General features: G+C 45.0%; 1 non-coding gene across 1 annotated transcript; it reads left to right on the forward strand.

Moving 5' to 3' along the window:
* Nucleotides 1–10716: 10716 nt before the first annotated feature.
* LOC143797497 (small nucleolar RNA SNORA79) lies at nt 10717–10861 on the forward strand. The gene has a single exon (XR_013220515.1). It is a non-coding gene; the product is annotated as a small nucleolar RNA SNORA79 (small nucleolar RNA).
* The last annotated feature ends 13816 nt before the right edge of the window (nt 10862–24677 follow it).

The raw sequence follows: 24677 nt of genomic DNA on the forward strand, positions 1-24677 counted from the left end.
AATAAGCTACGTATATGTAAGGGCTATCATATCAAAAAATAAACTACAGACATGCATCTACCTAAAAATACCAAAGAGAATTAGTCACTCCGCTTGGTACCGATATCGTCAAATTTGGTTCTTGGCTCATGGACTAGCTCTCAAAATGTGGTAACTAGTGTTGAGCGATACCGTCCGATACTTGAAAGTATCGGATCCAATCCGATACCGATACCCGATACCAATACAAGTCAATGGGACTCAAGTATCGGACGGTATTCCTGATGGTTCCCAGGGTCTGAAGGAGAGGAAACTCTCCTTCAGGCCCTGGGAACCATATTAATGTGTAAAAGAAAGAATTAAAATAAAAAATATTGCTATACTCACCTCTCCGACGCAGCCTGCACCTTACCGAGGGAAGCGGCAGCGTTGTTTGTTTAAAATTTGCGCGTTTACTTGGTTACGTGAAGTCCCGGCTTGTGATTGGTCGCGGCGGCCATGTTGCCGGGACGCGGACCAATCACAGCAAGCCGTGACGTAATTTCAGGTCCTGCAGGATTTTAAAATTACGTCCCGGCGTTGTGATTGGTTGCGCCGCAGTCACATGGGCGACGCAACCAATCACAAGCCGTGACGTCACGGGAGGCTGGACACGCGCGTATTTTAAAATGCGCGCTTGTCCAGCCTCCCGTGACGTCCCGGCTTGTGATTTGTTGCATCGCGGTCAACCAATCACAAGCCGGGACTTCACGTAACCAAGTAAACGCGCGAATTTTAAACAAACAACGCTGCCGGTTCCCTCGCTGAGGTCCGGGCTGCGTCGGAGAGGTGAGTATAGCAATATTTTTTATTTTAATTCTCTCTTTTACACATTTTTACATTAATGTTGTTTCGATACCGATACCACAAAAGTATCGGATCTCGGTATCGGAATTCCGATACAGCAAGTATCGGCCGATACCCGATACTTGCAGTATCGGAATGCTCAACACTAGTGGTAACGCAAAAAATGTTTTTTGCAATAAAAAGCGTCTTTCAGTGTGTGACGGCTGCCAATCATAAAAATCTGCAAAAAAACCCGCTATAAAAGTAAATCAAACCCCCCCTTCATCACCCCCTTAGTTAGGGAAAAAATAAAAAAACGTATATTTATTTCCATTTTCCCGTTAGGGTTGGGGCTAGAGTTAAGGCTACAGTTAGGGTTGGGGCTAAAGTTAGGGTTAGGGTTTGGATTACATTTACGGTTGGGATTAGGGTTAGGGGTGTGTCTGGGTTAGAGGTGTGGTTAGGGTTACCGTTGGGGTTAGGGGTGTGTTTGCATTAGGGTTTCAGTTATAATTGGGGTTTCCACTCTTTAGGCACATCAGGGGCTCTCCAAACGCGACATGGCGTCCGATCTCAATTACAGCCAATTCTGCGTTGAAAAAGGAAAACAGTGCTCCTTCCCTTCCGAGCTCTCCCGTGTGCCCACACAGGGGTTTACCCCAACATATGGGGTATCAGCGTACTCAGGACAAATTGGACAACAACTTTTGGGGTCCAAGTTCTCCTGTTACCCTTGGGAAAATACAAAACTGGGGGCTAAAAAATAATTTTTGTGGGAAAAAAAACGTTTTTTATTTGCACGGCTCTGCGTTATAAACTGTAGTGAAACACTAGGGGGTTCAAAGCTCTCAACACATCTAGATGAGTTCCTTAGGGGGTCTACTTTCCAAAATGGTGTCACTTGTGGGGGGTTTCTACTGTTTAGGTACATTAGGGGCTCTGCAAACGCAATGTGATGCCTGCAGACCATTCCATCTAAGTCTGCATTCCAAATGGCGCTCCTTCCCTTCCGAGCCCTCCCATGCACCCAAACGGTGCCCCCCACATATGGGGTATGAGCGCACTCAGGACAAATTGGACAACAACTTTGGGGGTCCAATTTATCCTGTTACCCTTGGAAAAATACAAAACTGGGGGCTAAATAATTTTTGTGGGAAAAAAATGTTTGTTTTATTTTTACTTTACGGCTCTGCATTATAAACTTCTGTGAAGCCCTTGGTGGGTCAAAGTGCTTACCACACATCTAGATTAGTTCCTTAGGGGGTCTACTTTCCAAAATGGTGTCACTTGTGGGGGGTTTCAATGTTTAGACACATCAGTGGCTCTCCAAATGCAACATGACGTCCCATCTCAATTCCTGTCAATTTTGCATTGAAAAGTCAAACGGCGCTCCTTCCCTTCCGAGCTCTGCCATGCGCCCAAACAGTGGTTTACACCCACATATGGGGTATCAGCGTACTCAGGACAAATTGTACAACAACGTTTGGGGTCCATTTTCTCCAGTTACCCTTGGTAAAATAAAACAAATTGGAGCTGAAGTAAATTTTTTGTGAAAAAAAGTTAAATGTTCATTTTTATTTAAACATTCCAAAAATTCCTGTGAAACACCTGAAGGTTTAATAAACTTCTTGAATGTGGTTTTGAGCACCTTGAGGGGTGCAGTTTTTAGAATGGTGTCACTCTTGGGTATTTTCTATCATATAGACCCCTCAAAATGACTTCAAATGAGATGTGGTCCCTGAAAAAAAATGGTGTTGTAAAAATGAGAAATTGCTGGTCAACTTTTAACCCTTATAACTCCCTAACAAAAAAAATTTTGGTTCCAAAATTGTGCTGATGTAAAGTAGACATGTGGGAAATGTTACTTATTAAGTATTTTGTGTGACGTATCTCTGTGATTTAATTGCATAAAAATTCAAAGTTGGAAAATTGTGAAATTTTCGCCAAATTTTCGTTTTTTTTCACAAATAAACGCAGGTAATATCAAATTTTACCACTATCATGAAGTACAATATGTCACGAGAAAACAATGTCAGAATCACCGGGATCCGTTGAAGCGTTCCAGAGTTATAACCTCATAAAGGGACAGTGGTCAGAATTGTAAAAATTGGCTCGATCCATAACGTGCAAACCACCCTTGGGGGTAAAGGGGTTAAACACTAGGGGGAGCAGCTAATGAAATTTGACAAAAACCTAGTGTACAACTAGCTCACATTACTGCACTGCAGTAATTATGGGCTGAGTCTGCTGACATGGGTGTGATGTCACTCCTCTCTTCCCCTTCTGGTGTTTGCTAGGGGATGAGAGGATTCAGGAACAGTGTGCAGCCATTTTGTTGGTGACTGCAAAGTTATACTGACAAGTAGACAGTCACAGAGGATGGCAGGCAGCAAGGATTCTGGGAGATATATGGTGGAGGGAGCAGGGTGACAGCAGCACAGAGTATTTCAGGAGAGCAGTGTGCTGGTCTATGGGGGGCACCCTGTGCGGAGCAGCCAGGGATTGTACATAGAGCGCTGTCTTTTATACACATGGATGGACCGTCTCCTCAGAAATCCAGGAAACATTTCTGCTGATTGATGGCCTGTTCTGATCCAGGCTTTGCATGCAAAGACCCCATTCCCCTCCTCAGATCCTGTCCTGGCGATGTGTGAAAGCGAGGTGACAGGCGCAGTCCGGGGTGATGCTGGGAAGGAAATGTAGCCATATAGTAACGATAAACATGAGACCCCTCTCTTCAGCTGCCTTACCAGCCCTCCCCTGAAGGCACCTAACTGGAGGTCATGCTGCCCCCTCTATTACCCCAGACCCGCGTGCAGCTGCTCAACCGGAACCACCCTAGATTGGGTCCCCTTTCTGCAGATAATACTTCCATAGTGTTCTCACATAATACCATCATATAGATCACAAATAACGACGCCAGAGTGTTCTCACATAATACCGCCATATAGAGCACACATAATACAGAGCACACAATACCGCAATATACTTCACACAATACCGCCATATACTTCACCCATAATACCGTCATATAGATCTCACATAATACCACCAGTGTTCTCACATATCGCCATATACATCACATAGTACCGCCATATACTTCTCACATAACGACGCCATATAGATCTCACATAATACCGCCATATAGAGCACACAATACCGCCATATACAGCACACATAATACCGCCATATAGAGCACACATAATACAGAGCACGCAATATACTTCACACATAATACCGCCATATAGATCTCACATAATACCACCAGTGTTCTCACATACCGCCATATACATCACACATAATACTGCCATATACATCACATAGTACCGCCATATACTTCTCACATAACGACGCCATATAGATCTCACATAATACCGCCATATAGATCACACAATACCGCCATATAGATCACACATAACAGGGGAGAGGACTGCATAGGAGAGGATTAGATACACAGCTCAACAGTCAGTATCACACAGGACAGTATTAGATACACAGCTCAGTCAGTATCATACAGGATAGGATTAGATACAAGGCTCAGCACACAGTATCACACAGGAGAGGATTAGATATACAGCTCAGCACACAGTATCACACAGGATAAGATTAGATACACTGCTCAGCACACAGTATCACACAGGAGAGGATTAGATGCATGGCTCAGCAGACAGTATCACACAGGAGAGGATTAGATACACAGCTCAGCACAGTAACACACATGGGAGGAGATACACTGCTCAGTCAGCACCACAAGGGATAGGATTACATTCCCTCTCCCCCTCCCCCTCCCCACTGATACTTACGGCTCACACAGGAGAGGATTAGATACACAGCTCAGTCAGTATCACACAGGATAGGATTAGATACATGGCTCAGCACACAGTATCCCACAGTAGAGGATTAGATACACGGCTCAGCACAGTATCACACAGGGTAGGATTAGATACAAGGCTCAGCATAGTATCACAAAGGATAGGATTAGATGCATGGCTCAGCAGACAGTATCACACAGAGGATTAGATACATGGCTCAGTCAGTATCACACAGGATAGGACTAGATACACGGCTCAGCACACAGTATCACACAGGAGAGGATTAGATACACTGCTCAGCACACAGTATCACACAGGATAGGATTAGATACATATACAACCAAAAAGCTACTTGAAATAATTAAAGGAGAATCATATAAAATTTAAATATTTTATTTAACACCAATAAAGCAATACACAAATATTTAAAAACAAGAGGGGCAGTTGATGGCACTCTAAAGCAATATATATAAATCCATAACACATGTTTCTTTTGTAACATTAAATACTGGTAGTAAGAGAAGATTTATTTATTCCGCTATAATACCAAATTGGTATATATCCCGAGTGGGGCAAGAAATAAAAAAAAAGTGTAATTTAATAAGTATACCAAGAAAAAATTAGTGGCATTTCAAATGTAGAAACAATCAACTTCAAGAGTAATTGGAAAGTGCATAGTGCTAGTGCATAAAGAGATATATACTAACCAGTACTCATAGTAAACGTGCTGACACTGCCACCTCACACTCCAACGCGCGTTTCACACGTCTTGCTCCTCCCTGAGGAAGCAAGACGTGTGAAACGCGCGTTGGAGTGTGAGGTGGCAGTGTCAGCACGTTTACTATGAGTACTGGTTAGTATATATCTCTCTATGCACTAGCACTATGCACTTTCCAATTACTCTTGAAGTTGATTGTTTCTACATTTGAAATGCCACTAATTTTTTCTTGGTATACTTATTAAATTACACTTTTTTTATTTCTTGCCCCACTCGGGATATATACCAATTTGGTATTATAGCGGAATAAATAAATCTTCTCTTACTACCAGTATTTAATGTTACAAAAGAAACATGTGTTATGGATTTATATATATTGCTTTAGAGTGCCATCAACTGCCCCTCTTGTTTTTAAATATTTTTGTGTATTGCTTTATTGGTGTTAAATAAAATATTTAAATTTTATATGATTCTCCTTTAATTATTTCAAGTAGCTTTTTGGTTGTATAATAGTTTGTTTATCTGCTTGAAGTTTATTTATTTATTATTGTGGGATATTTTCCTTTTCGGATTAGGATTAGATACATGGCTCAGCAGTCAGTATCACACAGGATAGGATTAGATACACAGCTCAGTCAGTATCACACAGGAGAGGATTAGATACATGACTCAGCGCAATATCACAGGGTAGGATTAGATACAAGGCTCAGCAGACAGTATCACACAGGAGAGGATTAGATACACGGCTCAGCAGACAGTATCACACAGGAGAGGATTAGATACATGGCTCAGCAGTCAGTATCACACAGGATAGGATTAGATGCATGGCTCAGCAGACAGTATCACACAGGAGAGGATTAGGTATACAGCTCAGCAGACAGTATCACACAGGATAGGATTAGATGCTCAGCAGACAGTATCACACAGGATAGGATTAGATGCATGGCTCAGTCAGTATCACACAGAATAGGACTAGATACACGGCTCAGCACACAGTATCACACAGGATAGGATTAGATACACTGCTCAGCACACAGTATCACACAGGAGAGGATTAGATGCATGGCTCAGCAGACAGTATCACACAGGAGAGGATTAGATACACAGCTCAGCACAGTAACACACATGGGAGGAGATACACTGCTCAGTCAGCACCACAAGGGATAGGATTACATTCCCTCTCCCCCTCCCCACTGACTCCCTGCTGAGTCCTTTCTCCCTCCCGTCCTTGGTCTCCTCCTCCTCCTCCTATAACTGCAGGGCTCCTGCGAATATCCTGGGAAGCTGGAGCTCACAGATGCAGTGTGAGCTCCAGGAAGATGGCGCTGATCTCCTGCCTCTGCTGTGCTGTGGACGGCTCAGGGGGCGTGGCCAGACCAGAGCAGAGAGCAGCTTATAATGCTAGGTATAGTGTCGCCTCCCGACCGGAGATCTCTATGCCCAGGGCTGCCGTAATTGCAGAGTGTGTCGTGCAGCTTCACTTACACTCCTGCAAAGCAAAATGGTGGCGCCCAGTGGCGGAAAAAAAAATTAATAAAAAAAATATTAAAGTTAAAAAAAGAATTTGTATGAAAAATAATTGTTTATATAAACAATCATTTTTAATACAAAAAATAAAATGCGGCACCTTTCCTTTAACGATTCCTAGAACACTCCCCACATGTCTCCAGCCTACTGTGATGAGTTTGCATTGTCTGTGTTTCACCTGAAAACTAATGATTATGTTCATGCCCTGAGCAGGCTTTTACTGTGCCCACTGCTTGTCCAGTGATGTTGGGTCTCTGGTGCCCATCATCTGAGAGAGGCTGCGCCCAACATATTGCTAATCCTTCCATCTGTAATGTGCGCTTTGAAGAGTGGTTTTTATTTGCTTCCAGTATAATATTTAATGTTCATTTCCCTCAGATGGGTGGTAGACTACGACCACTGTGACATGCCTGGATTTTCTTCCACAGATGACTTGTGCACTCACTTTCTGTGCAGGTAAGCAACACGCCTATCATACTAATGTGGAAATAATGATCTTTAGTGAACTGTCCCCTGCTTTAGTCTTATAAAAGTTATGAATGTTCTGGTTTTCCTGGCCCATTTGTACACACTTGGGTTTATTTACATGACCGTACGTATTGGTGGGAGAACTGAGTAGTGCATCCATCTACACTGTGTTCCAAATTATGCAAATAATATTTCCTCATATTTTCTCTAAATTACCTATCTGAATTGCAGTCATTGTTGTTTTCCAGTCATCTACTATTCTAGTATAATTGCAATGTTTTGGAACAAACTGCCCATGAAAACAGTATATTTTTAAAAAAAAAATAAGCACTCAAAATGCATGTTCCAAATTATTATGCACAGCAGAGTTTAACTTTTTTTTTTATTTTGAACCAAAAAATGGTCAATTGTGAAGTTATAGGCATTATCAGCTTATTACAAAATGAAATCAAACAGTTTTCAAGTGAAAACTTTATTCAAGGTGATGTTACATTTGCACATAGGACCCCTTGTTCGAAAGAAGCTTCTGAACTCTCGTCCATTTAATTTGTCAGTTTTTGGATGGTTTCTGCTTCAGTTGTTTTGCATGTGGACAGAATACCCTCCCAGAGCTGTTGCTTAGATGTGAACTACCTCCCGCCATCATAGACACTCCTTTTGATGATGCTCCAGAGGTTCTCAATGGGTTTGAGGTCAGGGGAAGATGGTGGCCACACCATAAGTTTGTCCTCGTTTATGCCCATAGCAGCCAGAGATGCAGATGTGTTTTTTGCAGCATGAGACTGTGCATTATCATGCATGAAAATGATCTTGCTGCTGAAAGCACGGTTCTTCCTCTTGGACCATGGCAGGAAGTGTTGTTTTAGAAACTCCACATAGATTATGGAGTTCATCTTTACCCCTTCAGGGATCATAAAGGGGCCGACAATCTCTCCCCATGATTCCAGCCCAAAACTTTACTCCACCTCCTCGTTGGCGCCTTAGCCGTGTTTTCATAGGGTGTCCTTCAACCAGCCATCCTCCACTCCATCCATCTGGACCATCGAGCGTTGCACGGCACTCATCGGTGAACAAAACCGTTTGGAAGTCAGTCTTCATTATCGTTTGGCCCACTGGAGCCGTTTCTGCTTGTGTGCAGTGGATAGAGGTGGTCGACAGGATGGCTTACGCACAGCTGCAAACCTCTGAAGGACCCTGCATCTTGCTGTTCTGGGGACAATGGAGGCACCAGCAGCTTCAAAAACTTGTCTGCTGCTATGACAAGGCATTTTTGCAGCTGCTCTTTTAACCTTATGCAATTGCCTGTTGGAAAGAGTGCTCAATTTTTCCTTATCAGCACGCACACGTGTGTGCTGGGAATCAGCTACATACTTCTTGGTTGTGTGATGATCACGATGAAGTGTCTTGGCAATGTTGATTGTAGTCATGCCTTGACCTAAATACTCCACAATTTGTTGCTTCTCAGCAGCCGACACATCCTTTTTCTTTCCCATTTTGGCAAAAAATGTAGGCTGCTTAATAATGTGGAACAGACTTCTTAAGTAGTCTTGCCTTTATTTGGACACACCTTCCAAACTAATGTGCACAGGTATCTGCAATTGCTTTCAGTGATATAAAGAGCCCTGACACACACCACCATCAATGAGTTTAAATGACAAACAAAAAAAATTCTAACCTTATCACTCCTAAACTTTGTGCATAATAATTTGGAACACAGTGTATACTCTACAGAGATGTGGGCTACCTGTTTAACCCATTCAAGACGGAGCCCTTTTTCGTTTTTGTGTTATGTTTTTTTGCGGGACAAGTTGTACTTTTTGACCTGCACCATTGATTTTACCATATCATATGTACTCAAACGGGAAAAAAAAAATTTCAAGTGCGGTGAAATTGCAAAAAGAAAAACTGCAATTCCACAACTGTTTTGGATTTATTATTTTTTTTTAAAACCATGTTCGCGAAATGCAAGAACTGATCTGGCAATATGATTCACCAGGCCATTAAGAGTTCATAGACACCAAACATGTTACACTTACACCAAACATGTTTAGGTTCTTTTTTTTTTTTTCTTTTTTTTTAATCAAAGTGGCGAAAAAAAATCCTGTTTTTGTTACCATTTTGGTGCAGATACGATCTTTTAATCACTCATTGCATTTTAATGCAACGTTGCGGCAACAAAAAAAAATGCAATTCTGGTATTTGAAATTTTTTTTTTTTTTTCTCGTTACTGTCAAGCGATCAGGTTAGGCTACGTTCACATTTGCGGTCGGCGCCGCAGCGTCGGGCGTCGCCGCATGCGTCATGCGCCCCTATATTTAACATGGGGGTGCATGGACATGCGTCGCACTTGCGTTTTGCGCCGCATGTGTCCCTGCGGCGCCCGCGTCCGGGCGCAGAGGACGCAGCCAGTTGCATTTTTGCTGCGTCCAAAATCAATGAAAAAAGACGCATGCGGCGCAAAACGCAGCGTTGTGCATGCGTTTTGCTGCGTTTTTGTTTGCGTTGTGCGTTGCGGCGCCGACGCTGCAGCGCACAACGCAATTGTGAACGTAGCCTTAATTCTTTGTTGATTGGGTGATTTTTGAACGCTACCTAAATGTGTTTGGTTTTTTTTAATTGTTTTGAATGGGGCAAAAGGGGTGATTTGAACTTTTGTTTGTTAACATTTTTTTTTTTTTTTTTATTATAATTTTGGCATGTTTCAATAGTCTCCATGGGAGACTAGAAGGTGCCATAACCTGATCGGCCCTGCTACTTATAGGCGATGATCAGATCACCTGTATGTAGCAGAGTTGCTAAGAGTGCCGACCATTGGGCGCTCACGATCACGTGATGGAGGTCACCAATGGGCGGATTTCCGGCGTGATGGGCAGAAGTGTGCGTTAAATGCAACTGACAGCTGTTCAGGGCACATGTCAGCTGTTCAAAACAGCTAACATGTGCCGGAAAAGATGTGGGCTCACCACCAGAACCCACATCAAATGGGGAGACACGCCATGCGCCGTACATGTACGGCGCATATTGTAATTTGGCCGCTTTCCTGTAAATGCATTAAAAGGTTAATGGTCTTGCTTTGTTCAAGCCTAAAAAGTGTGGACAAGCTCCATAACTACCCTGTGATGAGTTTGCATAGTCCATGTTTCACCTGAGATCTGTGATTATGATTCATGCTCTGATTCACACTTGTCCATGCTGTTTAATTCTTTTTAGTAGTAACTTGAGTGTTTATCTACTTGATTGTCATTTTATGGTTTTCTTTAGGTGATCTGGATTAAGGCTGTCGGGGAAGGTTACTTCTGAAAGGTAAACTTCAGCTGTTAGAATGATTAATCGAGATTTGTCTTCTGCTAATTTAAACAATTAAAAGCTACAGAATTTCTAAAGTTTCGGCAGCTGTTCCTTTCTGAGCCACAAGCTATGGGCTTTGAGATTTTAGGCTGTCGTAGATTAAAGTGGCCTTTTTCACTCAGGGTTGAGTAAAGGTGGGTTGGCTGCCTCTCCTCACTTCTGAAGCTTGCGGGGTAAGACAAAAAAAACAATGTATGGGGTTAGGCTAGTTTCACATTTGCGTCTATGTGCGCAGCGTAACAAACGCATGCTAACGCAGCGGTTTTTATCCGCATCAGCTTACGCATGACTGCAAAAAAACGCAGCGTTTGAATGCGGCGTGTCTCATGGAAATTCTGTATATAGACCCTTGTACATATGAAATCCTCATCTTTTGCTTCTGTTTCCAGCGTCAAGATGGCTCTAAGCATGGACAGTTTCTATATGAATATGGAATTGGATTTCAACTTGTTTCTTGCCTTTGCATTTGCTTGTGAGCAAGAAAGGAAAAGAGAAAGACGGAGAAGACGTCGGCGCTTTTGGCAACACCCCATTGTTGAAGTCAGAGAGAGCCGTGGAGCCTACCTCTCCTTTCTCAGTGAGCTCCGTGAAAACCCGGATAAATATTTTGAGTACACAAGGATGTCTCAAGAGAGCTTCAGGGATTTGCTGCTTCGTGTACAAGGAGCCATCAGCAGGCAGGACACACAGCTACGTAGAGCGATTCCTGCTGAGGAACGTCTGCTGGTGACCCTAAGGTATGTAATATTTCAAAAGAAACGCCTGTCATAAATATTATTGTTCTACCATGTACGGTACTTAATGTGTTTTTTTTTTTTTTTTTTTTTCTCGGCAGATTCCTGGCTACCGGAGAGAGCTTATCATCGCTCCAGTTCCAATTCCAGATTGGAATTTCAACACTTTCTGGGATTGTTGTAGACACCTGCCAGGCTTTGTGGGACGTTCTGCGTGAGGAATTTATCCCCCTTCCCACCCCTGTAATCTGGCAAGAAAATGCAGAAAAATTCTGGGAAATTTGTAATTTCCCAAATTGTTTGGGGGCTGTGGATGGAAAATATATTAGAATTACCAAACCGTCTGGAACTGCATCCAAGTACTTTAATTATAAAAAATACTTTTCTGTAGTGCTCATGGCGATTGCAGCGGCGGACTGTAGATTTATCTCCATGGACATTGGACCTTCTGGACAAGGTAATGACTCGCAGACATTTAAAAACTCGGTCATGGGCAAACGCTTGTATGAGAACAATTTAAATTTCCCACTGCCACGACCTCTTCCCAACAGTGAAGGCCCACCAATGCCATTTGTTGTGGTTGGAGATGAGGCCTTTCAGATGTGTGCAAACCTCCTTAAACCATACTCCAGTCGGGATTTGAACCATACAAAAAGAATTTTTAACTACCGACTGACAAGGGCACGAAGAACTGTTGAGTGTGCCTTTGGTTTGCTGGTATCTAAATGGCGCATTTTGGGAACAGCCATTAATCTCAACCTTGATACAATCGATGGGGTTGTAAAAGCGTGTGTCGTTCTGCACAACTACATCATAGCCAAAGAGCAACCCAACATAGAACTTGATGCACCTGTTTCTAACCCATTGCCAGATTACCATCATCACCCTCTCAGGACAACAATGGAAGTTGCCCAAATGAGGGATACATTTGCTGCCTACTTTGTTTCTGATATTGGAAGTGTGGCATGGCAAGATGACATGGTTTAGTAAAATGTTCCTGTGATATGTAATATTATGTACCTGGAATGTTAATTTACCTTTAATGTTTGCTGACAATAAAACGCCTGTAGTGAAACGCCTCTTCCAAGTTCCCACTACATTACAATGCTTAGTTTTATAAGGTGATCACCGGGTCACAACTAGTCTTTGTTCCACTCCCTGTCTCATGCAGATTGGGTTGTCACCCATGCTTTACACTACACCTCTTCTGTCAGGGCTATGGTAGGTGATGTCGGATTAGCTCCATCGTCTCCAATCTATAGTCCAATAGATTAATGCATACTGAAGAGACGATGAAGCTAATCCACCTCATATCATTACTCGCTTGCCCGTGTCAGAACTAGTGCACTCAGTATGCAGCAAACCCATGTAGTAAACATGGTGGCAACACAGGTTTGCTGCATCCTGAGTGCACTAGTGTTGACACCTGGGCAGGTGTGCATTGCTGACCCTCTATGCTGTATTATGTTGTTTTGGAGGATTTTCAGTCCTTTTTTTGTGTTTTTGCCACCTCCTAGCTCTATGACAAATGTAACACCCCAGGTAACCGGTTGCTGCAGTGACATTGCTTTCCTCTCGGGGAGAGTGATGTCATGCATGGAAGCGAGGAAGTATCCCTTTAACAGGTATTCAGCACATACAACACCGTTCTGACTCCAGGCCAGAAGGGTGAGCTCTTCACCCGACTTCAGGGGAGCTGCTCTCTGGTCGGGGGGAATTAGTCAGTTGGTGAGAGGATAGTGAAGACTGAAAGCTGGGGGGCTGTGCAGATGAGTGATTCTGAAGCTCCTGGGAAGGAAAAAGAGCAGAGCAACTTGAAAATAGACTGAAAGGAGGAAGGAACAAAGGTGAAGTGAAGAGGAGGAGAAAAGTTGCGACTGAACTTCCTCCACGCTGAGTACATATACCGGAAGACAGAGGTTGTGGGGATAACTTCATGCCCCATGGCAGAAACCGGCGTGCAGCTAGATTTCAAGTTACCTGTCCACCGTTAACACCCGAGGACTCGGTAACAGAGCCTGAGTCATGATAGAGATCCTGTAAAAAGCCTCGAGTTACCTGTCGTACAGGTTGCTGTCCTACCTAAAGGGGGATAGATTGTGAGGCCTAAGGCAGCAAGGGACTACAACACAGCGCTAGAATGAAGGCTTCCATCTTCACCTGGTTAGGGGGATTCCTGAGACGCTTCCAAGCCGGCCGGACCAGCACCTGTGAGCCGGGAGCCTGGACTGGCTGCCTGAATCATACAGTAAAGAGACTTCCAACCCTGTGACACCACCTGTCCCTACTACATTGGGGGCCCAGCTTCACCTGTGGGAAGCCACACCATCCCTGCTGCCATAACCTCACCCCAGTGGACCCCTTTAACCCCTTCAAGACGCAGCCCTTTTTAATTTTTGCATTTTCGTTTTTCGCTCCCCTCCTTCCCAGAGCCATAACTTTTTTTTTTTTTATATATATATGTATTTTCTGTCAATATGGCCATGTGAGGGCTTTTTTTGTGGGACAAGTTGTACTTTTTAATCACACCATTGGTTTTACCATGTCTTGTACTAGAAAACGGGAAAAAAAATTCCAAGTGTGGTGAAATTGCAAAAAAAAACCTGCAATCCTACACTTGTTTGTTTGGCTTTTTTGCGAGGTTCACTGAATGCTAAAACTGACCTGCCGTTGCGATTCTCCACGTTATTACAAGTTCATAGACACCAAAGATGTCTAGGTTATTTTTTTCTCTCTGGTGGAATAAAAAAAATTCCAAACTTTGCTAAAAGAGAAAATAAAAATTTGTGCCATTTTCCGATACCCTTAGCGTTTACATTTTTCGGGATCTCGGGTCGGGTGAGGGCTTAATTTTTGTGTGCCGAGCTGACGTTTTTAATGATGCCACTTATGTGCAGATACGTTCTTTTGATCACCCCTTACTGCATTTTAATGCAATGTTGCGGCAATCAAAAACGTAATTCTGGCGTTTTTGAATTTTTATATATTTTTTTTTCTCACTACGCCGTTTAGCCATCAGGCTAATCCTTTTGTTTAATTGATGGATCAGGTGATTCTGAACGCGGCGATACCAAATATGTTTGATTTTAAAGGGGGGTGATTTAATCTCTTATATTTTTTTCATTTGCCATGCTTCAATAGCCTCCATGCGAGGCTAGAAGCTGGCACAACTGGATTGGCTCAGCTACATAAAAGCAATTATCAAGAATTACAGGCTTGCTATGAGCGCCAACCACAGGGTGGCGCTCACAGCAAGCCAGCATCAACAACCATAGAGGTCTCAAGGAGACCTCTGGTTGTTATGCTGACGCATCGCTGACCCCGATAACATGACGAGGGTTGGCGATGCGCGCTTTTCCGGCCGGAAGCAGTAGTTAAATGTCGCTGTCAGCGTTTGACAGCGGCATTTAACTAATAGTGGCGGGTGGATTGCTGACATGTCGTGACTTTGATGTAGGCTCAGCGCCGGAGCCCACATCAAAGGGGAGACACGACATGCGCCGTACTAGTACGGTGCATGTTGTGAAGGGATTAAGCAGCATTGGTCACCCCTGACCGAATACCACAGATGGCGTCATGAACATTAATTATTTTACGAATCGCTTTAAAGACTTTCCCTTTAACATGGACGCCCAGGGCCACAGACCTGGTCACCGCCACGTGACATCCCTTTAAGTACCGGACCCGGTACAGAGTACCTCACGACCCTAGAGGGCGTTTCACAGACAGAAAAAGCAAAGCTACAATGTAAAGCAAAGAAAGAAGAGGAGCAGATTGTCATGGAGCTATGAGGTGGCAAAAACACAAAGCTTTACACTGCAGCTTTTTTTCTTGAGTGAATACTTCCATAGCAGTGACAGCGCAGTGTTGACTGCAACGAAAGACAGAACAAGCAGTGATAGGGGATAAAAAGCCCACAAATTTATTTTACAACACAATTTTCTTTTACGAAAGAATGAGGGTGAAATGTGGAACTGGGATGATTGGCTAGGTGTGGATAATGAAGGGGTTCCAGGGGAAGGGCCTACTAAATGTGTAGGGTCAGGGATGGAAGTAGACACATTAGGAGTGGAAGCATGGGATGGGAGACACATTGGAAGGGAGACACAAACTGGACAACAGACACACTGGGAGATGAGGATGGAGGTAGCTAGACAGTTCTGGTGCCACGACTTTTTGGATTTCTGTCCGGTCTTAGGCGGCTGCCTTTTTTTTTTTTTTTTTTTTTCTCCTCTAGTCACTTTCCATGACGGATACGGAGGTTGCCTCTTTGCCCTGATGGGGGACAGGAAGCACACACAGAGGTTAAAAGGCCCGCCCACTTGCCAGTGTCTTTCCTATTCCCTATGGGACAGGGAGAGGTCTCCGTGTGCTGTGGTGGCTGGCGACTGCAGTTACCTTAATTTGACAGGCAGAGCCTGTATTGCTGGGCAGCAGGTGGTCGTTCCTCGCCTCCTCCAGGCTGCTCCCGTCGTCCCCTGTTGCGGTGACCTCGGGATCCCCTCCCGGCCTTCCTGCGCCCCCAAGAGGGCAAAGCAGGTCAGTGATCTCGACCGGGGGCCTCCCAGAGCTCCCCGGTCTTCTCCCCCTCCACACGTGGCTCGGCATCCAGGAAGTGATGTCAGTGGAGTGCGTGCGTGCGTCACTTCCGGGGACTTGTCAACGTGTCCTCAATGTCATCAAGGAGGGCCTATTGATGGAGTTCATCTCCTCCCCTCCACAGGGTCTGAAAGTCACCTCCCTTCCAACATCTCAGCGCTAAGAATCTTCTCTAAAGTAATGGCAGAAGCAGTGGCCTTTATCCAGAGTCAAGGCGTCTGTATAGTGCCTTACCTGGATGACTTGCTGATAGTAGCCTCCACCGAGACGACCCTGGAATCTCGTATCAAAGACTCTAGATATATTAAGATCTCTGGGGTGGATCCCGAACCTAAAAAAAAAATCTCTGCTACGGTCCTCTAAAACCAGGAAATTCCTGGACTCTGCAAAACAGATGTCTTTCCTTCCAGTAGACCACTGTCTGACCTTAATAACAAAGGTCAAGATGTTCAGGGACATGAGGTCCCCTACACTCCGAGAAGACATGTTGGTCTTGGGCTCCATGACAGCCAGCATCCAATCGGTTGTCTGGGCTCAAGTCCACTCCAGAGTCCTTCAGGTCCATATTTTAAGGAACTGGAACGGCCATCCCAGTACTCTAAACAGAAGGCTACACACACCGGGTCGAGTAAGAGCCTCCGTGGCATGGTGGATAAATTCCAGAAACCTCCACAGAGGTGTGAGCTGGACTCAGGTCCCGCTAACTGCAATTACATCTAATGCCAGCAGGAGGGCCTGGGGAGCCATTATAAACAATATACCGCTTCAAGGACTCTGGGACCAAACAACGAGTGGGAAGTCATCCAATTTCAGAGAATTAAAAGCTGTAGAGGAAGCTCTTCTGGCAGTAGGTCGCCAGATCGCTGGACAGCACATCCAAATATATTCGGACAACATGACTTCAGTTGCTCATATGAAGCATTAAGGCAGTACAAGGTTCAACAACCTAACAAGTATTTACGCTCAAATATACTGCTGGGCAGAAAAACACCTACTGTCTCTGACAGCAGTCAATTTGAAAGACTCCCAACACCCAGGCAGATTATCTGAGTCGCCAAGACATCCAGCCGGGGGAATGGAGCTTGGACAGTTGGAGCTTCAAAATACTGGTAGACAGGTGGGGCCTACCAGAAATCGATCTTTTTGCATCTCGCCAAAACACGCAGGTCAAAGCCTTTTCCTGAAACCCCTGGGACAATTCCAGGGGAATAGATGCTCTAGCCCACAATTGGGACCTATGCATTCCCACCAATTCCGATTTTGGCGAAGGTTCTACGGAAAATCCAAGAATGGACCCCAACTATCTTGGTAGCCCCGTTATGGCCAAGAAGAAGTTGGTTCAACCTGATTATTGATCTGCAGGTGGACGGCCCGGTCCAGTTTCCAGTAGAAAACGACCTCTCATGGATCCTTAGAAGTGGAACCTAGCTGCATGGTTACTGAAGCCCAGGTACTGAGAGCCAAAGGGTTGTCGGACCCAGTAATTGCTACTCTACAAAGGTCCAGAAAGCCGGTAACAACGCTATCTGCAATAAGGTCTGGAAGAAATTTTCATCCTTGTGCCTCCCTAACCTACCGGATCCTCTTAGCCCAAATATGTCACAAATCCTAGATTTTCTACAAAGGGGCTTAGAGATCGGCCTTAGGCCTAGCACCCTAAAGGTCCAGGTCTCTGCTCTCAGCTCTGTTTTTGACCAAGATGTAGCAGGTCATCGCTGGATCAAGAGGTTCATGACATCGGCCATCAGAATGAACCCTAAGACATTCGGTGGTTCCCTCATGGGATCTTAACAAGGGCTCACAGGTCCACCATTTGAACCATTGTCTTCCTGTTCTCAAAACCTTGCATACAAAACGGTTTTCTTGGTGGCTATAACCATGGCTAGGAGGGTAGGAGAACTACAAGCCCTATCAACAAGGGATCCCTATTTGTCAATTAAAGACTACTCTATAGTCTTCCGTCTCGGCCCTTCTTTTCTTCCAAAGGTAGTCTCTGAATTCCACCGTTCCCAGGAAATCGTCCTACCATCTTTTTGCCAAAATCCAGCAAACTCGAAGGAGGAAAAATTCCACTCCCTCAATGTATTGTCCGATGTATTGTCATACATTACTTAGAGCAAACCAGCTCTTGCTGAAAATAGAATTAGACTTACCGGTAATTCGGTTTCTAGGAACCTTCCACAACAGCGCTAATTCCCTCCCTATATTCCTTGATAAAAATCTGGGATTCAAAGGTAAACCAGTGCTATGGTTTTCAGTTATAAGTCACTGGCAAGTGGGAGGGCCTTTTAACCTCTGTGTTTCCTGTCCCTTATCAGGGCAAAGAGCCAACTTCCGTATGCCATCGTGGAAGGTTCCTAGAAACCGGATTACCGGTAAGTCTAATTCTATTTATTTGGTCTCCTTGGGAGGGTGGGAGTAATGGGTTTTATCATGGCGTGCAGTCCCAAGACTGCATCGTGGATGTGGACAGCCTAGCAGGATCTGGACCCAGCCTGGTGGTGGCGATGGAGAGCCGTGCAGAATCTGGACCTGGCCTGGCGGTGGACGGCCATGCAGGAGCAGGACTCTGCATGCTGGTGGCGGTGGACTGGTGTTCAGCAGGACCCGGAATAGTGGTGGCGGTATAGTGATGTTCAGCAGGACTGGGCATGGTGGTGGCCGTACAGCAGAACTCGGTAAAGAACAAGCGGGTTAGTGGTGGCACAGGCAGAAAAGTGTGGCTGCTGGAAGTACAGAGTCTGCTGCATACCCTGAACATAAGCAGCATTGCAGGCCTGCATCACATTAAGCTGAAGTTCAGGCGTAAGGTGTTCCGACATGCCCCGCTCTATCGCAGTAAAAAATGTGCTGGTCTCTGAAGGTTGGCTTCCATGTGGTCAAGGCGTCGGTTGACATCCTGGAAAAGTGTTTATATGGGCGAAACCACTTTCCAGTCTGCCTCGGAGCACCTTCAGGCCATTCTGGAAGACCGAGCTCAAGTGAACAAACTCGGGCATGAGTGTCCCGTAAAAAGGCCTTCTGCCGCTGGCTGGAAGACCCAAAAAACACAGTTGCAGAGGACTGTGATGGGAACACCTGAAGAACCAGCTGCCTGTTCTCCAGCCTGTGAAGCCTGCCTACTTGCTGCATCGCTGGTGGATGGTTGAGACTGTTCGTGGCTGTTTGATGAGGGGCCGTTCCAGAGGACGATCCAGGTTCGAGGGTGCTGCTCCAGGTTCTGTGTGGAAAAGAAATGAAAAAATTACTACAAAAAAATTACAATTGCAAAAAGCGCCAACATCTCCTGTGGAATAGAAAAAATCAGATTAGATAATACAACACAATGGAATACAACACAAAAATACTTGCATTTGCTGAGCAAGGACAGGCCTCAGGAAAGAGCCTCCTATGGTACTTGTATTTCCTGATCTTTGCAGCAGCACCACTGCCAACTTGGGTCTCCTGTCTCAGGTCTCTATTAAAGGGATCTTTCATCTAATGCCAATGGGTTCTGACTTTGTTCACTGTGAACGGGGAAAAAAATTGTTAAACAATGCACTTTAGGCCGGGATCACACAACCGTGTGTGATGCGAGAAACTCTCAGGAGTTTCTCGCATCATACATGGCTGTGTGATCACGGCCGCTTCAGACCACATTGCAATACTTAAGAAAATTATTTTGGACTTGTGGCGTGTAGGGTTGAGCGACTTTTGCTTTTTTAGGATCGAGTCGGGTTCTCGAAAGTCGGATCGTGTGAAATCGGACGATTATTGTGAAAAGTCGGGTGGCCGACCGAAACCCAATGCAAGTCAATGGGGATTTTCTCTCTCTCTCTCTCTCTCTCTCTCTCTCTCTCTCTCTCTCTCTCTCTCTCTCTCTCTCTCTCTCTCTCTCTCTCTCTCTCTCTCTCTCTCTCCTCTGACACAGTGTAAATCAGTACATTCCTCGGACTGTGTAAATCGCTACATCCAAAACAGTAAGATGGCGTTTCTACCCCCACCCCCTGTGACGCCGCAGAAAGCAAGACCAGACCTATGTCATCACGTTGCCCACACGCCTTCATTGGCTGAAAAAATGGCGGTTAAAGCGTCATACGAAACGCGACTTTGGCGCGAAGATCGCCGACCGCATAGCCGATCCCACGCTGGGATCGGCTCGGGTTTCATGAAACCCGACTTTGCCGAAAGTCGGCGACTTATGAAATTGACCGATCCGTTTCGCTCAACCCTAGTGGCGTGGCATTGTCTCAGTCATTCATCAGCGATTGGACCACTTCATTCCACAGCCTCCGAATCACCACAGTGTCCGAGTGCTGCTTCATGCGGTTGTTCCACAATAGAACTCTCTCTTCCACCAATGTTATGAGGAGGTCATTGTCGATTAATTCTTCATCCCATTGTGGAACCTAGAAATGAAAGAAAGACATTAATGTTGTAAAGGTAAAACACTTAAAAACAGTCAACAAGAACAAAAAACAGTCAAGATTACCAAAAACAATCAAGAATAACAACAGTCAAGAATACTTACACACCGTCTTGCCACCGGAACTTGGGCATGGGTCTGCTGCTGCTGCTCGTCTGCACTTGAAGTGTTCTGTAAAGAAAAAAACATGATTTTGCCACATGTGTAAATAGTGATAGTGAATACTTACCAATCTGTAGCAAATGTACTTATTTCAGTGTCCTGTCCACTGTGTGACGTCCGTTCGGCACTGGAGGACATGGCTATAGCTACAAGAGAGACAAATGATTACAGACTGCAGGGAGAAAAACAGACAGGCAGACATATAGCTTTAATACTCACATTTTGTAAATATGAGTCTTCACAGAATCCGATTGCTTGCAATCTCTTCCATAGGCTTGAGAGTCCAGGACTTCCAGTGCCCACACTGTTATGGACCTGGTGGTTAGGTGCACCAGGAATGACCTGATAGTTAAACACGGAATCGGGACGAGCTCTGGGGAAATGGGAATTCTGCTGACCGCAAACCCTACTCCTATCAACACAACTAAAAATAGCCGTGGAGCGTGCCTGACTCTGCCTAGACACCTCTTCACAGCCTAAGAGCTAACTACCCCTAAAGAAAGGAAACAAAGCCTCACTTGCCTCAGAGAAATTTCCCCAAAGGTAAAAGCAGCCCCCCACAAGTATTGACTGTGAGTTAAGAGGAAATCACAAACACAGGATGAAATAGGCTTTAGCAAAGGGAGGCCAGTCTAACTAAACAGATTGAAGATAAAAAAGGGATCTTTGCGGTCAACACAAAAAAACTACAGAGTGCAAAAAATACCCCCGCACCGACTCACGGTGCGGTGGTGCCACTCTGCACCCCCAGAGCTTCCAGCTAGCCAGGCAGTTTCATGGTAGCAAGCTGGACTAGAACTTAGCAAGAAAAACCATATGTAACAAATGAACAAGCAGGAACTTAGCTTCGCTGGAGTAGGTAGGTCCTCAGAAAGATCCAGGAGAGATCTGAACCAGTACTAGAACATTGTCAGCTGGCATGGAGTAACGATCTGAGTGGAGTTAAATAGAGAATCCAGCCTAGCCCTAAACGAGGGCAGGTGGGGAAGGAATCTCAGAACCAGCAGCTCCACTCACAGCCACCAGAGGGAGTTCACAGACAGAACTCACCGAAGTACCATTCATGACCACAGGAGGGAGTTCGAGAACGGAATTCACAACAGTACCCCCCCCTTGAGGAGGGGTCACCGATCCCTCACCAGAGCCCCCAGGCCGATCAGGACGAGCCAAATGAAAGGCACGAACTAAATCGGCAGCATGGACATCAGAGGCAACAACCCAGGAATTATCCTCCTGACCATAGCCCTTCCATTTGACCAAGTACTGAAGTTTTCGTCTCGAAATACGAGAATCCAAAATCTTCTCCACCACATACTCCAACTCCCCCTTGACCAACACCGGAGCAGGAGGATCAACGGAGGGAACCATAGGCGCCACATATCTCTGCAGCAACGACCTATGGAACACATTATGGATGGCAAAAGAAGCAGGAAGGGCCAAACGAAATGATACAGGATTAAGAATTTCAGAAATCTTATAAGGACCAATGAAACGAGGCTTAAACTTAGGAGAAGGAACCTTCATAGGAACATAACGAGATGATAACCAAACCAAATCCCCAACACGAAGTCGGGGACCAACACGGCGACGGTGGTTAGCGAAACGTTGAGCCTTCTCTTGGGACAAGGTCAAATTGTCCACCACATGAGTCCAAATTTATTGCAACCTGTCCACCACAGAATCCACACCAGGACAGTCCGAAGGCTCAACCTGCCCTGAAGAAAAACGAGGATGAAAACCAGAATTACAAAAAAAAGGCGAAACCAAAGTAGCCGAACTGGCCCGATTATTAAGGGCGAACTCAGCCAATGGCAAGAAGGTCACCCAATCATCCTGATCCGCAGAAACAAAGCATCTCAGATAAGTTTCCAAAGTCTGATTGGTTCGTTCGGTTTGGCCATTTGAGGATGGAAAGCCGAAGAAAAAGACAAATCAATGCCCATCCTAGCACAAAAGGAACGCCAAAACCTTGAAACAAACTGGGAACCTCTGTCAGACACAATGTTCTCCGGAATGCCATGCAAACGAACCACATGTTGGAAAAATAATGGAACCAAATCAGAGGAAGAAGGCAATTTAGGCAAGGGTACCAAATGGACCATTTTAGAGAAGCGATCACAAACCACCCAGATGACCGACATCCTTTGAGAAACAGGAAGATCTGAAATAAAATCCATGGAAACGCGTCCAGGGCCTTTTTGGGACCGGCAAGGGCAAAAGTAACCCACTGGCACGAGAACAGCAGGGCTTAGCCCAAGCACAAGTCCCACAAGACTGCACAAAAGAACGCACATCCCGCGACAAAGAAGGCCACCAAAAGGACCTAGCCACCAAATCTCTGGTACCAAAAATCCCAGGATGACCAGCCAACACCGAACAATGAACCTCAGAGATAACTCTATTAGTCCATCTATCAGGGACAAACAGTTTCTCCGCTGGACAACGGTCAGGTCTATCAGCCTGGAACTCCTGCAGCACCCGCCGCAAATCAGGGGAGATGGCAGACAGAACTACCCCCTCTCTGAGAATACCAGCTGGCTCAGGAACCCCAGGAGAATCAGGCACAAAACTCCTTGAAAGGGCATCAGCCTTCACATTCTTAGAACCCGGAAGGTACGAAACCACAAAATTGAAACGGGAGAAAAACAGCGACCAACGAGCCTGTCTAGGATTCAACCGCTTGGCAGACTCGAGATAAGTCAGATTCTTGTGATCTGTCAAGACCACCACGCGATGCTTGGCTCCTTCAAGCCAATGTCGCCACTCCTCGAATGCCCACTTCATAGCCAACTCCCGATTGCCAACATCATAATTACGCTCAGCAGGCGAAAACTTTTTTGAAAAGAAAGCGCATGGCTTCATTACAGAGCAATCAGAACTTCTCTGAGACAAAACAGCCCCTGCTCCAATTTCAGAAGCATCAACCTCGACCTGAAAAGAGAGCGAAACATCTGGCTGACACAACACAGGAGCCGAAGAGAAACGACGTTTCAACTCCTGAAAAGCCTCAACGGCCGCAGAGGACCAATTCACCACATCAGCACCCTTCTTGGTCAAATCAGTCAACGGTTTAACAACACTAGAAAAATTAGCGATGAAGCGACGGTAAAAATTGGCAAAGCCCAGAAATTTCTGAAGGCTCTTCACAGATGTAGGCCGAGTCCAATCATAAATAGCTTGGACTTTAACAGGATCCATCTCGATAGTAGAAGGGGAAAAAATGAAACCCAAAAAGGAAACCTTCTGAACTCCAAAGAGACACTTGGATCCCTTCACAAACAAGAAATTAGCACGAAGGACCTGGAACACCATTCTGACCTGCTTCACATGGGACTCCCAATCATCCGAAAAGACCAAAATATCATCCAAATATACGATCATGAATCCAGATACTTTCAGAAGATGTCATGCATAAAGGACTGAAACACAGAGGGAGCATTAGAAAGGCCGAATGGCATCACCAGGTACTCAAAATGGCCCTCGGGCGTATTAAATGCTGTTTTTAATTCATCGCCCTGTTTAATACGCACAAGATTATACGCCCCTCGAAGGTCTATCTTGGTGAACCAACTAGCCCCCTTAATCCGAGCAAATAAATCAGACAGTAGAGGCAAAGGGTACTGAAATTTGACCGTGATTTTATTAAGAAGGCGGTAATCTATACAAGGTCTCAGAGAACCATCCTTCTTGGCCACAAAAAAGAACCCTGCTCCCAATGGTGACGACGACGGGCGAATATGCCCTTTCTCCAAGGACTCCTTTATATAACTCCGCATAGCGGCGTGTTCTGGCACAGACAAATTGAAAAGTCGTCCCTTAGGGAACTTGCTACCAGGAATCAAATTAATAGCACAATCACAATCCCTATGAGGAGGTAGAGTAGACTTGGGTTCATCAAATACATCCCGGTAATCCGACAAAAACTCAGGGACTTCAGAAGGAGTGGAGGAAGAAATTGACAACAATGAAACATCCCCATGTACCCCTTGACAACCCCAACTGGACACCGACATTGATTTCCAATCCAATACTGGATTATGGACCTGCAGCCATGGCAAACCCAACACGACCACATCATGCAGATTATGCAACACCAAAAA

This window comes from Ranitomeya variabilis, chromosome 1, assembly GCF_051348905.1.
Source record: "Ranitomeya variabilis isolate aRanVar5 chromosome 1, aRanVar5.hap1, whole genome shotgun sequence".
NCBI lineage: Eukaryota > Metazoa > Chordata > Amphibia > Anura > Dendrobatidae > Ranitomeya > Ranitomeya variabilis.